General features: G+C 42.6%; 1 protein-coding gene across 5 annotated transcripts in view; it reads left to right on the top strand.

The window, feature by feature from the left end:
* LOC129168825 (rho guanine nucleotide exchange factor TIAM1-like) overlaps positions 1–17,657 on the top strand; it is an 80,149-nt gene that overhangs the window by 9,514 nt on the left and 52,978 nt on the right. For 2 of the 5 annotated variants that reach the window (XM_054754523.1, XM_054754527.1), the window contains exon 1: positions 12,118–12,270. The exons of the other annotated variants lie outside the window; for them this stretch is intronic. The gene's annotated coding sequence lies outside the window, so the exon portion shown is untranslated. Of the gene's footprint in view, positions 1–12,117; positions 12,271–17,657 lie in introns of those variants that run through there. 5 annotated transcript variants of the gene reach the window in all.

Genomic DNA, 17,657 nt, shown 5'->3' on the forward strand with positions numbered 1-17,657 from the left:
GAATTAAAAAATGATTTATACATTTTAAAATACTGTAAGAATACCACTTTAATAGAATTGGCTTTGTTATTTTATCATGGAAGATTAATGTCTACATCAACAAATGTAACCGTTGAATCGCGTCGCATCATTCTGTTTTTAAAATATATAGTTTTTTAATCATATCTCGACCCGTGTGTTGATCTGCGATTAATTGCGATTAATTATGAGTTTGCTATGGACAAAATGTGATTAATCAGGATTAAATACAGTGGTGTGAAAAAATGTTTGCCCCCTGATTTCTTATTTTTTCATGTTTGTCACACTTAATGTTTCAGCTCATCAAACAAATTTAAATATTAGTCAACTGACAACACAAGCGACAATACAACTGAACACAAAATGCAGTTTTTAAATGAAACTTTTTATTATTAAGGGAGAAACAAAATCAGAAAAACTACATGGCTCTGTGTGAAAAAGTGATTGCCCCGCTGTTAAAACATAACTTGCAGTTTATCACACCCGAGTTCAAGTGGAAAAGGTTATAAAGCCATTTCTAAAGCTTTCTAAAGCTAAAAATTAGCCCAGGAGCGCAGCGACAACTCATCCAAGAGGTCACAAAAGACCCCATGGCAACATCCAAAGAACTGCATTCCTCACTTTCCTCAGTTAAGGTCAGTGTTCATGACTCCATCATAAGAAAGACACTGGGCAAAAATGACCTGCATGGCAGAGTTCCAAGACGAAAACCACTGCTGAACAAAAAGAACATTAAGGCTCATCTCAATTTTGCCAGAAAACACGTTGATGATCCCCAAGACCTTTGGGAAAATACTCTGTGGTTTGACGAGACAAAAGTCAAACGTTTTGGAAGGTGTGTGTCCCATTACATCTAAAAGTAACACTGTATTTTAGAAAAAGAACATCATACCAACAGTAAACTATGGTGGTGATAGTGTGATGGTCGGGGGCTGTTTTGCTGCTTCAGGACCTGAAGACTTGCTGTGATAAATGGAACCATGAATCCTGCTGTCTACCAAAAAATGTGAAAAAAAATGAGAATGTCCGGCCATCTGTTTGTGACCTCAAGCTGAAACCAACTTGGGTTGAAGAATGATCCAAAATGGTTGACAATGATCCAAAACACACCAGCAAGTCCACCTCTGAATGGGTGAAGAAAAACAAAATGAAGACTTTGGAGTGGCCTAGTCCAAGTCCTGACCTGAATCCTATTGAGATGCTGTGGCATGACCTTAAAAAGGCGCTTCATGCTGGAAAACCCTCCAATGTGGCTGAATTACAACAATTCTGCAAAGATGAGTGCGCCAAAATTCCCCCACAGCGCTGTAAGAGACTCATTGCAAGTTATCACAAACGCTTGATTGCAGTTGTTGCTGCTAAGGGTGGCCCAACCACTTATTAGCTTTAGGGGGCAATCACTTTATCACACAGGGACATGTAGGTTTTTCTCCCTTAATAATAAAACGTTTCATTTACAAAATGCATTTTGTGTTCAGTTGTGTTGTCATGGACTAATATTTACATTTGTTTGATGATCTGAAACATTTAAGTGTGACAAACATGCAAAGAAATAAGAAATCAGGAAGGCGATAAACACTTTTTCACACCACTGTATTTGAATTGATTGACAGCTAAAATTTAAATACGTTCACACAAGGCCTCACTAATCTAAACATACGACTCCCCTTCATTTCGTCTGTTATCTTTGTTGATGTGCCTTTTCAACAAATGACTATTATGCTCTTATAGTCAGCGCCACCTGTCGCATTGGCATGAATTGGTATTTTTATGCCAGCAGATTGTTTGAAACCAATTTTTATTTAATTAAAATTAAAAAAACAAGTATGCATGAAATCAAATGTATTATTATTATTATTTTTTTTGTTCTAATAACATGTTTTTATAATTTGTAGTTTGTATTTTTTTTAAAAACACAAAAACAAAGCCTGATGATCAAGAGATGATAAGTTTACGATGTGAGTGAATGCCCACATGGGTGTGTGTTCGAGTGCCTAAGCAGTAATCGTCCTGTTGGTCTTCATCATCATACATCTCCCGGGAGTACTCCACCACCTCAGAGGTTTAACCCACCCCCCGCCTTCCTTTTCCCACACTTCACCTCGCCGCCCGTCACCGCCGTCAACTTGCAGCATTTTCAAATATTTAAGTACACCAATAATTTCATCACAGTCCAGTACTCACATTTGCATAGCGGCCACAGTCAGCACTTCCTGCCTGGACGCAACAAGAGACACGAAGCGTGTCCTATTTGTCTCTAACGTGACGCGAATATGAGATGGCTTCACGTTCATACTGCCAGCGATGCGATGAGACACAACTGGGCGATGAAAAAGGTCCAGTTTGTGTTTCTGCCGTCTGACCCGGAAAGAACCGGAATAGTCGTATTGCCTGGACGAGCATGAGGAGAATTGTATTCATTTTACAGCTACATTTTGATGGACGTGCATTCAGCTGCTGACATTGTGGATCTACGTCTAATATGACGCCTCTATTCCTGCCCTGTTCTATAATAAATTAATAATAGAAGTTTGTGCATTTCCTGGGAAAAAAAACCCTGCATAATGGCAACAAAGTCGTTAGTCATTTTAAGGTCTATTTTTACACTGATTGTGGATTCATTGATAAAAACACATAACAAGCTTCTGTTCCTTAGCAACAACAAAGTTATGGGAAAAAAGTTGGCATTTAAAGATACCTTTTTGTTGTTTTTATGTTCATTTGTTATTTTGTTTATTTTTATGCCGCTAACATCTTTACTTGGAACATAGCCAAACACATTAATGCAGTAAACTGTTTTTAATTTCTCCTGGGAAGTCTTAAAAAGTCCCATAACACGTGCCTTGTACCCTTACACATTAGACCACAGGTGTCCAAAGTGCCGCCCAAGGGCCAGATTTTGCCTACAGCACATTTTTTTTATTGTCCCTCAGTGTATTGTAAGAACAAAATGAATTCATTATTAATGATCTATATTATTCGATATTACACTGATTTCCTTGTCACCTCTAACAAAAAGCTTAGATGTTTTGTTCAGATAGCCTATCAAAGTTGACCTACATTGGATTGTTTTTAGCATCTTTAATGCACAAAGTGCATTCAAGAAAAAAAGTTTCAATTCATCTTCAATATAGCAGCTCCATAGGCTCCAGCTTACCTGTGACTCTAATGTGGACAAGCGGTATTGAAAATTGATGGATGGATGGATGGATGTAGCAGCTCCTGCTAGTAGCGCTTGGTTGTGTGTGCGTTGCGTATGTTGCCGCCATTCAGGGTCTACGGTTTATATGTCAAGCATTGTGTGTGTAAGTGTGTTAGCTAGGCTGCATGTGTAATGCACAGCTTGTGACGAGGTCAGGAGGTTGCAGCGTGTGTGTGTAGGTGTGTGTGTGTGAGTGAGTGCATTAGAGCACCCATACAGCTGTATCTGTGTCATCTAAGTGGTCTAAGCCCAGACAGTGTCCTCCATTCCTGCTTTCCTCCCATACTCACATCCAGTACAGTAAACGCTGCGCTGTCACTTCTTGTTATCATCCTTATAAAGCAAATGTGCCAGAAAGTGGAGCGATTAGGAAAAAGACAGGAAAACACTAATTGAGCGTGAAAACAAACGAGATTTACACTCATCCCGCCCCCTTTCATGTCCCCGTATCTTTACTGTATGTGTACAGTAAAGTCATCATTGGCGCTCAGTTAAATATGCATTTTTTGGACTAATAATCAACTAAACAGTGATCATTTATTAATTCATTCATTTTTCAAAACCCGCGTGAGTAGAGTGAGGGAGTGATTGGAACCGCGATGGCGCAAGGGATGACTGTAATATGAATTACAGTCAAACGAGATATTTTTTGTGTCATGTGTTGCAGGATGCAAACTTTACATCACACTCACAAATGGCAGATACATGCCACACGGCAGACATGTTGGATTTGCCAGCGCACACGTGTGCTGTGTGAAGGAAAAAGGCAGGGGCACACGACACTGCACACAAGGTTCTCTGCCGGCTGCAATAGTACGAGCCTCAGGTGATCATTTTTTGTGATTGGCATCGATCGGCATGTGCCGATCACATGCTTTTCCACAGAAATCGGCCGATCGATCGGCGCATCCCTAATTTCCGTGTGTATAGTACAGCGGCCCTTGTTTTACAACGTTCCATGATACTCCCATAAATTATTACTGTACAAAAAACGTCTCTACACCAAGGACGGACGTCTGTTTTCTGTTATGCCTCTCAAGCATGAGGTGGACAATTGTGATGAAGAGAAAAGGAATGTGATGTGAAATTAGAGAGAAAGTGGAGACATGCCAATCAACATCGGTTGCATGACCAGTCCAAGCTGCTGAAATGCTGCTCCCGTCATTAAGTATAAAAAGTGTGTTCTTAAAAATGTGTAAGGACTTGCTCCTATGAAATAGGCCGTGATAATGAAGCAGTGTAGTTGTCTCATCATTGAGACTTCTTCGTCCCAGTAAGACTGTCCCTCCCGCTCTTGCAACATCTCTTCCAGTGTGCAAGACAAGTATGGAGTTCTTTTTTTTTATATATATTTCATTTTCATTCAATTCTTGTGTTTAATTTAATAACTTAATCTTCCAGTTTACACCAAATCTCGATTTACATCACAATCATAAGAACAGAACTTGTACGTAGACCGAGGACCACCTGTATACTAAAGTTCTAGTAAACACTACAACTTTTTTCTTGTAAAAGTACGACTTAATCTCATCAGATTATAATCTACATGGCCCTGTGTGAAAAAGTGATTGCCTCCCTGTTAAAACGTAACTTGTGGTTTATCACACCCGAGTTCAAGTGGAAGGTTATACAGCCATTTCTAAAGCTTTCTAAAGCTAAAAATTAGCCCAGGAGCGCAGCGACAACTCATCCAAGAGGTCACAAAAGACCCCACAACACCCGAGTTCAAATGGAAAAGGTTATAAAGAAATTTCTAAAGCTTTCTAAAGCTAAAAATTAGCCCAGGAGCGCAGTGACAACTCATCCAAGAGGTCACAAAAGACCCCACAACCACATCCAAAGAACTGCATTGCTCACTTGCCTTAGTTAAGGTCAGTGTTCAAGACTCCACCATAAGAAAGAAAGACACTGGGCAAAAATGGCCTGCATGGCAGAGTTCCAAGATGAAAACCACTGCTCAACAAAAAGAACATTAAGGCTCATCTCAATTTTGCCAGAAAACATCTTGATGATCCCCAAGTTCTTTGGGAAATACCTTGTGGTTTGATGAGACAAAAGTCGAACTTTTTGGAAGGTGTGTGTCCCATTACATCGGGGTGTAAAAGTAACGCTGCATTTTAGAAAAAGAACGTCACACCAACAGTAAAATATGGTGGTGGTAGTGTGATGGTCGGGGGCTGTTTTGCTGCTTCAGGACCTGGAAGACTTGCTGAACCATGAATTCTGCTGTCTACCAAAAAATCCTGAAGGAGAATGTCCGGCCATCTGTTGGTTACCTCAAGCTGAAACCAACTTGGGTTGAAGAATGATCCAAAATGACATTTGTCTGTAATAATCCTTCTTTTTAAAAATATTATAACTTTACTATAAGAGTATAAATATTATGTTTCTTTCCACTGTGGCTGTAAAGGTCCTTTGTTGTGTGCATGTGTGTATTTGACCTCTCCACATGCACTTTGCTTACATGTGATTATGTGTGTGCAGCATTATAGTGCTGTAAAAAGTACACACTTCGTGCTGGTGTTACATTACGACCAGCTTGCCTGCTGAGGGCAAGTTTATGCGCAAGCTTTCACTTTTATTTTGGTGTCTGTGAGTCAGTTGTTATCTCCTTTGTCTTTGTTCATCAATGCTTCTCATGTATTGAAATCAAGGGTTACGCAAATGTGTTTTTCACGTCTCTGTTTGTCCTGTGCTTGTCTGATTGCAGCGTTCCTAGTTAGTAAAAAGGCCTTTAAATGAGGTAAGCAGGTCCTCATGAATATTCACAAGTCGCTGGAGGCTGCAGACGCGTTGTACGACCTTGAGCTTAAAAGAACGCGCCGGTGTGTTTGAATAATGTTTGCAAAAAAAGACCAGCTGCTGCATTTCATTATGTAATTTTAATTGTCCATTTGAGGGGGAAAAAAACAATAAAAACGGAGTGATTTATAAGTTCATGCTATTCATTTACAATCTATGCAAGCAAGTTTGTTTCTGTCCATAGCTTGACTCAATTTCTATAGCATATTTCATTAGCTACAGAGAGTAGTGCGTCCCTGGGACCAACAGGGTGGTGAATTGAGAGGGTCCCTGGAAAATTCAATGGGTCCCCAATAAAAAAAAAAAGTTTATATTTCTGATATTGTTTTTCTTAAATTGTAGTGTTAAACTCCTTTGATGGTGCTACAGTATAATGTTTTTTATAATTAACGGGTATGTTCATTTATGTTCAAAATGTATCTAAACAGATAAACTTCCAAATGTGAAAAGTTGACAGATACAATGCAATATACAGGCAGTGTTGAGGTACTATCAATAGGCTGGTCTGTCGTAGTGGAAGCAGAAAATCCAGATGCAATAGTCTGCTAGCCAGCAACAGCTTTTATCTTTTACTTGGGCGGCATTTTTGCATTCTCCTTTCCCTGCTTACTCGAGAAAAACACGTAATATTTACAGTATCTTGCCTTATTTTGATGATTTAAATCATTACCGAAACTTCTTTCCTCGGGGCATTGATTTGACATTCGTAGGAGCTAACGCTACTTCCGTCAACAACAGCAGCATAGAACCCTTACAATGTACGCTTCCATTGAGACGGCGGTGTCTTTCAGCACAAGACTTGTGCTCCAGTCCTCAGGTAAAAAATGCCGACGGCAAACAAGCATTTTGTTGAGTCTTCATAGCGAAATTGAGAGCCAGTAGTATCCACTCTTTTGCCTGTCCCGGTGCAGTGGCTTGAGGCGTTGTGAGTGACGCTGAGACTAGCGAGGCGTTTTGTTACTTCGCCGGATAAATGGAGTTTTTCGTGTTAGCTGCTACAATAACAATATCGCTGTAACTTGGTTCATATACAAGGTCAGTTATGTTAATGGAAGACTTGGCGTTTATTTGAGTTTTGTTTTTTTTTAGGACTTTATCGTCAAAATAGGTAGCCATGATGTACAATGTTACCTGGCTCATGCTAACATTGTGGATGGTGGGCAAAATTCCAAAAAAAGTACAGTTTTCCTTTAAGAGCTGATATCTAGCCATTTCCATGTTTTTTTTTGATAATAACCCAAATCACTTACGTTCTTATATCAATAGCTATGGCATTGTACTGCCAAGTAAAGTAAAGTAAACTCTTATGAGCTATTTTTGTTGTCATCGTGAGTGTGTTTTTTATTCATTACAGCATGACCCGTCAACGTAAAAATCACCATCGACAGGAATGAGAACAGCCTTGAGAAATGGAGACATGGATTTACAGTATTTACTATGACGTTCGTATCTTTAATTGTTCAAATTGAAATTTTCGGTAACTGGCTAGTTTTTTACAGGGGATCTCATCTGCACTCAGCAGATAAAAGAGGCTTGAAGCAGCGCTTATCAGGTCTGCTGACAACAAGGATTCTTTTGGTTGTTACTATTACGATTTTAAACACAAATTGTTGTTCACAATTTATAATTTTACATGAGGAAAAAATGAGATGCGTCCCATAGTGAGTTTATTGCGGGTTTTTTTCAGATTTCGTTGCATCAGGGACGCAGGATACGGACCGACCAACATCACTGAGATGGTGACAAGGCTATACAGTATGAGTGTTTTCCCATTCAACCACCTCTCACCCGCTAAGACACGGTCGCCATATCTGCTCAGCGTCACTCACCTCTACAACGCCTTATTGAATCACGGCTCATATGTGGTAGAACGTGCTCGTAAATCCACATCGCCATGTATTTTATGTTAGCGTGGGTACAGCATGAAGAGCTAACAGATTGATGTAACACCGACCCCCTGTGCTGGCAGAAGTAGTAAATGTTTCATCTTCATTCACAGGCTCATTGGCTCGCATCACTCAGAACACATGGCTCCCGGGGGGTCGTTGTGCTGGTAGACAGTGACTGTGAATGACTCAGCGGCTTTGACTAGCCTCCATGTTTGTCTTCATGTAAAGTCTCTGACCCTGCTTTCAACTGGGAAAACATGCTATAATTTTAGCAGCTTTGTAGCCTTATCATTCTAAACAAACCAGTCTCAAAGTGCACATTTTTGTAAATGGCAGTGATGCCAACTGTCCCGATTTTGCCAAGAGTTTTTAGGAAATCAGAACATCTGGACATTACCAATAAAAACAGGGCACGCTGCACCATCATGCTACCGTAAATTGTGAAGTAGATTGGCAATAAACTACAACAACAACTTTTTTCAAGCAGATAGTAATAACTTCCTGCGTCTCAAGATCGATAGCGATAGTGGTACCCGCTAACTTTTTAGATTTATTATTTGTTAAATTTAGATTTAACTGTGGTTTTTGCACACCTGGAGGTAAAATCGACTTCAACAAAGTGGATTTGACAAACTGTACCTGGAGATTTGTCCTTACCAAATATCGTGACAAAAATAGCAGCGACTCGGAAGTACTTCTAAACTTCCTCGGTGCTGTGCCACCACAGGAAACGTGTGCATGACAAATGTTTGACTCAGCCGCAATGTTGTTTTTGGACTTTAATGAAAAATACACACGGGCGACGTCACTCCTACTCCATGCTTTACACGTTAGCACATGCTGTTATTGTGATCACGATCAGGTGCAGGCCAGTATTATCCAATACTGTTTTTTTTGCTGATATCGGCCCGATATCCAATATCAATATCAGATCGGGACACCCCTACCAATAATGTTTGATGTTTTGAGGCTTAATGTTTTTTTCCCTCATCGTGGAATGTTTGCAGAGCATTTGGCGAAATGTGTTTCGCTGCAACGGGGAGATGTCCCACACGATTGACGCCATGTTTGTTTACAAGTGAGCTCAAGGGAATTTACAACAGGCCGTTTGCAGCACGTCACAGAAAAGGAACGCTTGATTTGCTCACGCTAACTCACTTCCAGCACTCTACGGGTAATCTTGCCTCCATGGAGCCATTTTTAAAAAAATTGGTCATCAGAGTTATTTTTTTATGTTATCAGATTTATCGGTATGATGCCATCATATTTATTGTGCACCCCTAGAAAAATTCTTTCATGCAGAGTCCGTATGTAGTGCAATCTGTCATAATTTGGCGTTCCTGTGTTATTGTGCGGGACCGTGCAGCATGCCGCTACTCCTGTCAGCTGGTAACACCTGACACCTGCCCACATCCAGGCAGCTGCATCACCAAGAATGAGTGCATGAGTGTATTTCTCTGTCACCAAGCTGCATTAGAATGCATAGTGGTGTTCCACGCTAATGGAAAATATAAGTTGGCCAGACAGGGATTAGCTGACATGACCCCCAGCGGTAAGAATTGCGACCACTAGCCCCTGTGCGGTAAGAGACTGGAAGCCCGGCAGAGCCTGTGTGTGTTAGTTACATACATGCGCGTTTGATACATTATTCATTAAATGTACTCGCTTGGTTGCTGATTAGGATTTTATCTGGCAAAGCTGGGTTGGCGAAGGAATGGGGCGACCTCATTGTGCATCTTTTTTTGTTGATACAGTATGTTTCACTGTGACGTGTTTGGCAGGAGGCATGAAATGGGAATCCACATCTCATTCTGAACACTGAGATAAAGTCTGATTGCTACCGGAAGGCGGAGTGAGTGGCACTGGCAGGCCGGCTCAGGTGTGTCGGGAAGCAAAAATACGGCATCATGCCGGTGTCCGTGCTTGCATAACATCCCCCACCTGTGCCTTGAGTTGCAGCACGCCAACACTGCCATTAATCCACTAAGTGCTTCCACTCCTCTATAATTGCATTACAAGCCAATAACGCCGTGTTTGGGTAGCACTGTGGGAACGGGTCATCTAAGCCCCGCTTCATCCTGCTGGATGGCTTATTTCCTGTCCTAGTCGGACCCCCGCCGGGGCAAAGATGCAAGGCGTATGCGCGACATCCTTTCTCACAAAAACATCCTTAGAATAATATTGCGAGATGATGCTTGTGTTGGAGCAAAGTGTGGCTTCGTGGCCGCCCTGGCCCTGCCTTCCCACGCCAAGCCCGCGTCGGCTCCTTTTTGTCCTTTGTGGGCGGATGTGTTGCCTTCCCTTCCCTTTGTGCGGCCATGTTTGCTCCCTCTTAATGGTCCATAGCGCGCTATGCGGCATCTTTGTGTCAGAGAGAATAAAGATCAGCATGATGTTACGTAATCACTGTTTGTCTCAGACACACAACTAACATCTTGACCTGAAAAGTCTCTTTACAAAACTACAGCATCACTCAGTAGAGCGCAGACCTCCTCCAAAGTTGAACAAAAGTGAGAAATAAATTGTCTTAGTGTTCACTTATCTGTCTGTATGCCACTTCCTGGTCCATGGTTGACCATTTTTGACCTTTTTTCTTTTTTTACCTTGTTTTTTGCGTGACTTGACGACGCTTTGAAATGTCACGTAACCAGAGCCACGTTTCCACCAAGCGTTCCAGCCTGGTTCAGCGTGCCATGAAAGAGTTTACATAAATAGCACAGTGACGTCATATCAAGGCCACACAGTGTAAGTCAGGGGTGTCCAAACTTTCTACCGAGGGCCGCATACTGAAAAATGAAAAGATGCAGCGGGCCACTTTGATATTTTTATAAATTCTGTTGTTGTCAAGGCGTCAGTCAATACAACACAGTCAACAGTAGGGGACATGGTTTTTGTCTTCCATGACCATTTACTGTCCACCAATCAATACACTGTGTTATGCTCTGCCCTGTCAGGTACCCAACAGCTGCAATCGGGTTGGTACCAAAAAGCGGTATAGAGTGGATTCCCGCACATTTGCCATTCACGACCTCACCAATTTGTGGATTTTTGGTCAGAAAAATTGTTTTTTGATTTAAATTTGTTCCACGTACAAAACATATCTCATTCACCTTAAGTCGGTAATATTTTATAAATACGTGATAATACAGGTAAAATACAGCATTCAGTTAAAAAAGCCCACAATTTATACATGTTGATGCTTTTATACTTTCATCCATCCGTTTTCTATGTTGCTTATCCTCACTAGGGTCGCGGGGGTATGCTGGAGCCTATCCCAGCTGACTTTGGGCGAGAGGCGGAGAACACCCTGGACTGGTCACCAGCCAATCGCAGGGCACATATAGACAAACAACCATTCACACTCACATTCATACCTATGGACAATTTAGAGTCTCCAATTAACCGATACTTCACTGAGAACTTTTTTCTTCAAGGGTTCAGATTTTACACTTTGTTCAGCGGCCCTTGAACGCACCGTAGTTGCTGTGACTCAGATTCCGTGTGTTCTATTGATCATCTATCTTTCATTAGTGGTGAGTGCCTGATAATGTGTTGAGGTGTGTGAGGCTTATTTGAGGCTTAAACCTGGATTGTGTTGCGAGTGAACAATGACAGTTGAAGAGAGAAGGGGATGGTTCTGGAGCTGAATGTAATGTAATAATTACAACACTCACTTTTATCGCAAATGTTGATCGAAATCGGAGGAGAACATTAACGCCAGGCTAGCAAGACGTTTTGGAGGGGTGGGAAGAGCGAGCCATGAGTCAAAAATAGAAATTTTGGTGGGCGTATCAATTACTCACAGGTTTTTGTCATTCACTGGTGATCCAGGAATGTAACTACGTAACCTTACTGTAGATCAGTTAATTATCACAATTGACACTGTACTACTTGTTCAAAAGGGGGCTGTACGGTGTTCATTCATGCACAACTGTGCACGTGTTGGCACATGCCTCTGCTTGCTACACTATGTGTGTGTGTGTGTGTGTGTGCGTGCGTGTGTGTGTGAGTGCCTTTGTTGTGTTGCACTTGAGGCCAATGAGGAGCAATTAAAGGGAGCACCGGGACATGTGAAGGCTTGGAGGCCACATGCTGACTGTCCACTGGCTTTCTGTAGTGGGAGAGATGGAGGGAGGGTGAGTGAGAATGAAAGGAGGAGTGTGTAAGAGGGCGGGCTCTAGCAGTCACACACACACATGCACACACCCTCTCCACACAGCGCTCAGTCTGGTTTGGGTGTGCAGGGAGACAGCATGTGTGAGCATGTGTGTGGGATGTGTCGCTAATGCACGGATTCTCCTGTATCACTCCTGCAGAGGACCTGTGCCGCCTGAAACACCAGGAGCTCACACTAGCAAGGTACTGACGCACGCTTCCTTTTTTTTTAAAGAGCTTTTTAAGGGATTTAGCCGAGTGGCGTGATGCACTCACTTTGGATCCCTGTCAGTGTGTGTGTGTGATCTGTGAAGGCATGAGCGGGCACTCGTTTATTTATTTACACGCATGAGAAAAGTCTCTCTGCTCAGTCTGCCGTGCTGACAGAGTTTATCAATCATTCATGTACAAAGTGGGACACACACACACACACACACATCATAACTGATGTTCTCGTCATTGTGGTGTCCTCTCCAAGACCAAACATAGTCATACACTGCGCGTGTTTTTGTTTTAGCACATTAAGTAGAAAGTGAGAGGAGTAGAGAGAGTCAATAAAGACACGAGGCTGCTTTGTGAGGCTTGCACTGTGCAAACATCCACTGAGGGACGGCAAACACAAGACAAGGAGAAAGCGGTCCGTGGACACCTGCAGACAGTCACTGGAAGGTTAAGACAGTTTGCAGACATTTAGTAGTGCACGCTTTCTCCCTCCTCATGTGTGTGGTATTTGAGAGGAGGCGTGTGCATGTGACCAGGTGACCAGGGGCCAAAGGGCACCCATCTGTTCTAGAAAAGAGCAACAAAAAGTCCAAAAGGTGTCAAGCAGCCTGCAGTATCTTCAGCGCGTGTCCACATTTGAAACATGGCTGTTGCGCGTCAGTAAGTCATAGTACTCGCACAGCATACTCTGTGCTTTCTGCGCATTTCCACTGAGACGTGCTTATCTTTCGGTCGCACACTAACTTTACTATCAGCCACAAACACAAAATGTCTGTTCCTAGTTGCTTTGCGAACGCTACAAAGTTGACAATCAGTGGCGCCTTTTTGAAAGAGGTGAGCCGTGAACGGATTTATAGCGGCAGATAAAACTGGTGTTTGTGTGCGTGTGTGCGTGTCCTCGCTCATACTTTGTTTTCCAAATTGACAAAGACTGAACTGCAGCCCGTGGCTGTGAAACAGAGGGAAAACCATTATCTCATGCACTGTGATTATCTACGGGTTCGTGTGCGTGTAACACAACCATGTGCTTTGTGTGCGTACAGTAAGCTAATATAGAGAGAGTGTGTGTGTGTGTGTGTGTGTGCATAAAGGGGGATGGGACACAGTGCGGCAAGCCCTGTGGGTGTGTATCTGTGTGTGTGCGCGTATGTGTATTGTGTGTGTGTGACCCACTTTGATCCTCTGCCCTGGTGCCAAGTCACCTATATTTGTGCATTTAATAAATACAGAAGGTGAACTTTTTAATGTTGACTTTAGAGGATGATGCATTCAGGTACTTAATATGTTACTATACTCATCTTTAATCTTCCTATGATCACCTTTAGGAAGCTTCTCTGTTTGAATTCTATACAGTAACTGTGAGTGATTTGTTCTCGTAAAATGATTCATTAGCAGTCGTGGGCTAATGATGTTGATGTAGAGAGCCCCTCACGACATATCGTCACATGATATAGCCGAGGCGGTGGACCTATAAACCTTGAAAAGTGTCATATTGATGGAGGAAACAATGGAGGAGGAAAATTGGCCCCGGCTCTCTTCCACCTTCTCAGTTTTATTTCTGCTGTTATGCAAATACCAGGCTTCCTTAATGCCGCCCCGTGTACTTCTCCCTACATGCAATCAGCAGTGCTTGTGCTGTGTGTCATCGATATGTTTGACAATCAGTACTGCCATGTTCCAGCTTCCCAAAGCATTAACAGCTCTTATTCTAACTTGTCCTCCATGTCCCAATATTTTAGTCCGTGCAGGTTGTGAGGCCACATGGATTTTGGCGTGCGTTCGTTTGCGATGTCGCCGGTCTGGTTGTGCAGGTTGTCGTTCTCCTGCATACATGACTTGATGACATAAGGACGGAGATTCTGCATTCTCTCATTCAGGCCTGGGACTTCCCTGAACGACGCGTGCCCCTGTTCATTTCCTACCCTTTTGTCTGTTTTGTATATCTGCTGATGAGTTTGGAGTTGTTCCCATCCTTCCTTCCTTTGCTTCCTCCCTGGGTCTCCATTTTTTTTTTTGCTGTCCTTCTCCTCTTCATCTCTTCATTCCTCCCCCCTCAGCGTGACAGCCCCGCCATGCCCGCACATTATCTTTAATCAGCGTTGCGTTCCAGCCCACACGTGGATTGGAACTGCCAGCTGATACACTTGTTTCTGTGTGTGTGTGTGTGTGTGTGTGTGTGTGTCTGCGTGTGTGCATTCCTCCACTTGTCACTCAGACCCTTTCATCTTTGGAGGTTAATTTGCATCGGTTATGAATATTGTGAATATGGTATAGTGTGTTTACATGCACCAAGAGAGGAACCTGTTAACTATGTCTCCTCTTTCTGCCTCTTGCCGTGGTAAAGACTGTACAGTGGCACACTCTTGCCTGCTGACCTGGAAGTGATGAGAGGAGATGGGCACTGGGGCCGTCTCCAAAGGCCGTGCACGTTGGCGTGCATGAGCAAATGAATGATAAAAACTCAAAAACCGCAGTGTTGGGTTTCTCTACTTGGGCTATTGTTTGATACGGCCTTGTAGTTTGGCTTTTAGGCACGCAAGTATTTGTATGTGTGTGTGTGTGTGTAGGGTCATGCTGCCTTTAAACGCACCCCAACCAACCACCCATCCACCTCCCCTCAGGCCCACACTCAGTGTCAGTGTCACATTGAGCTTGTGCAGGTCACTAATGCACTGAGATGCGAGGCTCTATTCATTGTAGTAATGAGTGCTACTTGTGCGTGTGTTTTTCTGTGTGTGTGTGTGCTTAGCTCCCAGGAAATGGACCCACTGACCTGGATCCAGCTCCGTCCACTCTTGTTGACATGTCGCTTATTTTAGTCCCAGGACGTCCTTTAAAAGCCGACCCACGTTCTTAAAAGCGGACTCATACACAGACAGTCAGCGTAGCACTCAACAAAGACTTTCAAGTTGCTGACTGGAAGTTCCATTCAAACTGCGGTATTTGCCCTGATATATGGTGATAATCCTTAAAAGCTGGAGGAAATTCCATTGAGAATTGTGTCCTCACAAAGAACACAGACGCAAGGATCTAGTAGTAATGTTAACAAAGTAACACAAGTGCACACTAGTGATGGGAGTATCGATACCGTGGTACCCATACATGCATACTCACATGACTGTAGTTACTAATTAATCAATGAAAAAAGTACATATGTCACTTCAACATCTTTTAGGGCAGGGGTCTCAAACTCGTGGCCCGTGGGCCATTTGCGGCCCGCCGAGTCACATTTTGCGGCCCACGACTTGTCTTCAAAGATGACTGTAATACAGCCTGCGACAAGCCAATGTTACTCGTAGGATGCACACATAAGCCTACACTGAACTAAGAGTGAGTGAGTCACTTAAAAAATGTGGTAAAAAAATTCCACCCATTTTCTATACCGTTTGTCTTCATTAGGGTCACAGGTAAGCTGGAGCCTATCCCAGCTGACTGCAGAAAAATATAAACTGTGAAATTATTTATTTATTTATTTGATTCCCCCCTTTACTCTGTGAAGATATTATTCTTATCGTAAGCCATGTATCGCGTGTCGTATCGTGAGGTACCCCGAGATTCCCAGCCCTCCTCCCAATACTTGATGCGGCCCAGCCTCACTCAGACTTTACCTCCAGCGGCCCCCAGGTAAATTGTGTTTGAGACCCCTGTTTTAGGGTAACTTACTACATGCAGGGTTTTGTGCTGCAACGATCCCTGGGAGCATACATTTAAACAGATTCATTCATGTCATGTGACCACTGGCCAGAAGAGCAGAGATGCTGCCGTCGACTAGCACAACAACAACATGATAGCTCAAGCACAAATCGCAAATCAATCACAAATCACTATTACCATGGGTGTTACAAGATCTCGTGTCACAAAATCTTGCGAGATTAAACCATGACAAGATTTCGCATTTAGATAAAAACTGTCTCATGGGCACTAGGCCTGGCACGATAATAAATAAATTAATGAATCACACAATAAATGAAAATGAATTTCTGTGTGGAGTTTGCATGTTCTCCCCGTGCGTGCGTGGGTTTTCTCCGGGTACTCCGGTTTCCTCCCACATTCCAAAAACATGCATGTTAGGTTAATTGGAGACTCTAAATTGTCCATAAGTATGAATGTGAGTGTGAATGGTTGTTTGTCCATATGTGCCCTGCGATTGGCTGGTGGCCAGTCCGGGGTGTACCTCGCCTCTCACCCAAAGGCAGCTGGTATAGGCTCCAGCATACCCGCGACCCTAGTGAGGATAAGCGGCATAGGAAATGGATGGATGGATGAATGAAAATTAACTGGATAATTTTGCCGGGGTCAATATATTGCCTTGTGGATGCTTGTCTGTTTTCCTCATCTTCCGCCTCCAAAGGCAGGAAGAGAGTTCACTCTGTGCGTTGATTTCAGCACCTTAGAACGTTTGTTTCATAGAACAACAGCATGAACAGTGTGAGCCCTGAGTCAGACATACCGTCTCTTTGTCCCAGTGGGTGGAGGCGGGGCCAGTAGCATACACACAGTGCAGTAGAATGTAGCCTCGTGAGGAGTAATGCAAGGTAACGTAGTAGAAATTAAATTAGTAGATTGCAATATATTGTCATAGACTGTATTTTTTATATTTTTTCATTGTGCTTTTCGTAAAAGTAACGTTAAAATCTTGCCTCGTCTCGTTCTTGTAGGCCCAATCTTTATCGTCTCATGACACCCCAACATATTACCTTTTTTTTTACATTGTGCAACCTACTTTTTTATACTTGTTTTAATCAACTTCACTTTTGATTATAAATACCAGATATTTGATTGAGTTCAGAATTTTAACTTTTATGATCAGGACTGAAGTTGATGAAAAGATGAAAAATATTATTATTATGATTTTGAACAGGACATCTTTGTCCCTTAATGGTAGCAATTAAACGTTTCGGGTTACTCTGTGTAAAAATAAAGTATTGTAATTTGCTAACATGTTTGACTAAAATTGCACATCGTTGTGGGAAAAAAATATGTAATTGGTGTCGTATCGAATAAAAAAATCTGGCACCGTCCTTCACTAGCGCACATTGTCTTGTGAGTGGAGGTGGTATCATTTTGACATCTGTAAGGCATGAACCCAACACCGTCTTGACTAAAGCGGTTACAGTAAGACTGCTGCTGTTGTGCTGAAACCTGCAGAGCAACGATCTGGGCGTAGGTCTTCTCCCTTTCACTGCACCTGACCGACACACCCTCTAGACGCCTGTAAACGCACAAACAAACAAAAGCAGCACGAGAGACGAGAGTAGAGGAAGAAGGTGGCGGGTGTTTCACATTCCCTATCTCGATTCCAACAGCAGACAAAAAAAAAGGTTGGCACCATGGACATGGATGTCTTGACAATGTTTAGTCAGGTCAAT

The sequence above is a fragment of the Dunckerocampus dactyliophorus genome, chromosome 16, assembly GCF_027744805.1.
Source record: "Dunckerocampus dactyliophorus isolate RoL2022-P2 chromosome 16, RoL_Ddac_1.1, whole genome shotgun sequence".
NCBI classification, from domain to species: domain Eukaryota; kingdom Metazoa; phylum Chordata; class Actinopteri; order Syngnathiformes; family Syngnathidae; genus Dunckerocampus; species Dunckerocampus dactyliophorus.